The sequence below is a fragment of the Sinocyclocheilus anshuiensis genome, unplaced genomic scaffold, assembly GCF_001515605.1.
Source record: "Sinocyclocheilus anshuiensis isolate Anshui unplaced genomic scaffold, SAMN03320099.WGS_v1.1 scaffold7309, whole genome shotgun sequence".
Taxonomy (NCBI): domain Eukaryota; kingdom Metazoa; phylum Chordata; class Actinopteri; order Cypriniformes; family Cyprinidae; genus Sinocyclocheilus; species Sinocyclocheilus anshuiensis.
Window position 1 is genome coordinate 14,495 of NW_015541329.1, and position 3,617 is coordinate 18,111.

Here is a 3,617-nt window from a genome sequence, read left to right on the forward strand (position 1 = left end):
GAGCATAACAGTAGTTCAGTCTGGAGAGAACAAGAGGTTGGACAAGGAGTTGTGTGGCCTGCTCTGATTGGAAGGGTCTAATCTTCCTAACGTTGTATAAGGCAAATCTGCAGGACCGGGCCATTGCAGCAATATGGCCTTTGAAACTTAACAAAACCTCAGGAGGACACGGTCACATGTTGCATGAATATGAGAGGGATGCTATTACTGCATTCATTCAGTATTAGCCCAGCATGAATGCAGAATTTTGACGACATTGTATATCAAAGTATAGCATAGGACTGAATATAATGGATGAGATTCAGGGAATTTACCTGGAACCTCACAGTTTTTCACAAAACGTCATGTTGCCTGCCCTCCAGAGGAGCTGTGGTCTTTTGCCCACAGGAGATAGGGATAACCCCCAATTTATGTATCCCCCAATTGTAAGTCGCTTTGGATAAAAGCGTCTGCTAAATGACTGAATGTAAATGTAAATGTAAATAACCACAGGGAAGAGAACAGAGAAGCCTGCTCTTTCGTCTAAGCGCTCTCGGGTATCAAAAAGCAACACGCTGCCTGCCCCGTGTGAGGCTCGAACTCACGACCTTCAGATTATGAGACTGACGCGCTGCCTAACTGAGGGCTGATGGGGCTGAACAGAGAATCACTAGCTTTTAGGTCCTTGCTTTTAGGTGTAGCTCCAACAACTCAGCACTCACTGAATACAAATGTAAGGATGGCCGAGTGGTCTAAGGCGCTGTGTTCAGGTCGCAGTCTTCTCTGGAGGTGTGGGTTTGAATCTCACTTCTGACAGACCTATCATTTGGCTGCAGACAGAAACTTCATTCTGCTGGCATGTTGAGCCAGCAGGGCGTTAACTTTGACAAAACACTGCATTAGGTAAATGCTAGTATTAAATGGTCAGGTGCTGATGAAAAAGATGTCTCTTTAGACATTTTTTGAAAATGGTTAAAGACTCAGCTGCTCGAATTGAGTTAGACAAGTCGTTCCACCAGCTGGGAACAGTCCAGGAAAAGGTCAGTGAGAATGATTTTGTGACTCTTTGGGATGGCACCACGAGGCGTCGTTCACTTGCAGAACGCACGCTTCTTGAGGGCGCATAGGTCTGAACCAGTGAGTTTAGGTATATTGCAGAAGAGCCAGTAGTTATCTTGTAGGCAAACACAAATGTCAGGATGGCCGAGCGGTCTAAAGTGCTGCGTTCAGGTCACAGTCTCCTCTGGAGGCGTGGGTTCGAATCCCACTTCTGACAGACCTGTCATTTGAGGGAAGGTTGAATTCTTGGAGATTAATGTCCTTAACTTTGAAGGGGAGGGTTTTAATTGTGAATGTTTTAATGGTTTCTAAGTTATGGCATATTTTATATGTGGCATCAATGCCGTTGTGGACAGAAAAAAGGCTGAAAAAATGTTTTTTAGATTTTTTATGGGACGGGAAGCCGCCGAGAATAGCATATAACACTTTAATAGGAGCAGTGGGGAAGGGGGGACTAGGGCTAATGGATGTGGAGCAAAGAAAGAACAGTTTAAGAGTCAAAATGATAAGCAAATATCTGGACGAAGGAAACAAGGCGGCATGGAAAAGAACAATGGAATATTTTTTAAGTAAATGTGGTAATTTTAATCTGGGGGATAACGTTTTATGGATGAGAGTGAAAAAATTTATGACGGAGGGGTTGCCAGATTTTTATAAAGAATTGATGGGTGCGTGGGGGAAATTTTTAACGTGTGTGCATTTTAATACACAAGGAAGAGAGAACATTTTAAACCAGCCTTTATTTTTAAACAGCGGCATTCTTTATGAAGGGAAAGACGTCTTTTTTAGGAAATGGTGGGAGGTGGGAATCACAAGGGTAAGGGATGTTTTATATGAATTCACAGAAGGATTTTTACCAGTACAGTACGTTGTTGACATGATGGAGGAGGCAAAGGAGGATTTTAACAGAGAGGAACTGATAAAGAAATATGACATAATTAAAAAGGTAATACCTGGAGAATGGATAAAGAGAGTGGAAAATATGGAAGAGGCCAAACAAGAGAAAGATGTGTATGTAAGACTGGGGGAAAAACTTTGTGCTTTTAAAGAATGTACTGTGAAAATGTTTTATTGTTTTTTTAGAGATGTGGTTTTTAAGAAACCTGTTGTAAACGAATACTGGCAACGGATTTTCAATGATGTAAAAGAAGAGAATATATGGGGGAACATAAATGGGAAAATTGTACAGGCGAAACTGGAGAATTTGGAGTATTTTATCAGGAACAAAGCAGTGTTCACAGATGTGATTTTAAACAAAATTGGGATGGAGGAAAGTGCCACATGTAAAGTATGCCAGGATGCAGACGAAGGGTTTTTACACTTGTTTTTATATTGTAATGAGCTGAAAGATTTTAATGAGAGATGTAAAAGCATGATTTTAATTTTGAGAGTAGAAGAAAATGGGAACTTTGAGTGGGAAAAGGTGTTAATGTTAGGCATTAATGAGAAATGTAAAAATAAAAAGCTCATTAATTTACTTGTGATGTTGATGAAAAGTGCAGTATGGGAAAGAAGGGTGGTGGTAAAAAAGGAAAATGTTTTACTTGATGTGTGGAATGTGTTTAAGAGAAAAGTTGAGAAATATGTTGAATGCCTGTTTTATTTTTTTAAGTTTGAGGAAATTATGGATGTTTTTTATTGTGTTTTTACTCAGGAGGTCTTAAAGGTTTTAAATGACTTGGGGATGGAATTGTCATTTTTAAAAGATTAAACCATTTCATGACTCCTTTTTTAAATGTAAGTAAGATGTCTGTAAACTCTTAATTTAAAAAAAAAAGTCTGTGCCTGATCTCGGAAGCTAAGCAGGGTCGGGCCTGGTTAGTATTTGGATGGGAGACCGCCTGGGAATACCAGGTGCTGTAAGCTTTAGCGTTTTCTTCACTACTTATCTAATACACTGGCCTATAGAGTGGCTGATCTTTAAATAGCCCACTCTTTGTGGCAGTCCCCGCTTATGGCCATACCACCTTGTCTGCGCCCAATCTCATCTGACCTCGGAAGCTAAGCAGGATCGGACCTGGTTAGTACTTGGATGGGAGACCACCTGGGAATACCAGGTGCTGTAAGCTTTAGCGTTTTCTTCATTACTTATCTAATACTCTGGCCTATAGAGTGGCTGATCTTTAAATAGCCCACTCTTTGAGGCAGCTCCTGCTTACGGCCATACCACCCTGTCTGCACCCGATCTCGTCTGATCTCGGAAGCTAAGCAGGGTCAGGCCTGGTTAGTACTTGGATGGGAGACCTCTTGGGAATACCAGGTGCTGTAAGCTTTAGCGTTTTCTTCACTACTTATCTAATACACTGGCCTATAGAGTGGCTGATCTTTAAATAGCTCACTCTTTGTGGCAGTCCTTGCTTACGGCCATACCACCCTGAGGGCGCTAGAGAGTCACACTACACAGGAAGTGTGTTGGCTGCAGTAGGGAGAGGAAGGCTCTCCCACATCTCTGTTTGTTTAGTTTGTTTTGGAGTTTTTGTATATATGTTGTTTGGACTTTTCAGTTTGTTTTTTTGCTGTTTAAACCACCTAACAGCAGCTTAGTGTTGTCTGGAAGGTGTTTTTGCTTTTTTTTTTTG

At 41.2% G+C, this 3,617-nt stretch overlaps 1 non-coding gene across 1 annotated transcript; it reads left to right on the top strand.

The window, feature by feature from the left end:
- Nucleotides 1-1,172: 1,172 nt before the first annotated feature.
- Nucleotides 1,173-1,255, top strand: trnal-cag (transfer RNA leucine (anticodon CAG)). The gene has a single exon. It is a non-coding gene; the product is annotated as a tRNA-Leu (tRNA).
- The last annotated feature ends 2,362 nt before the right edge of the window (nucleotides 1,256-3,617 follow it).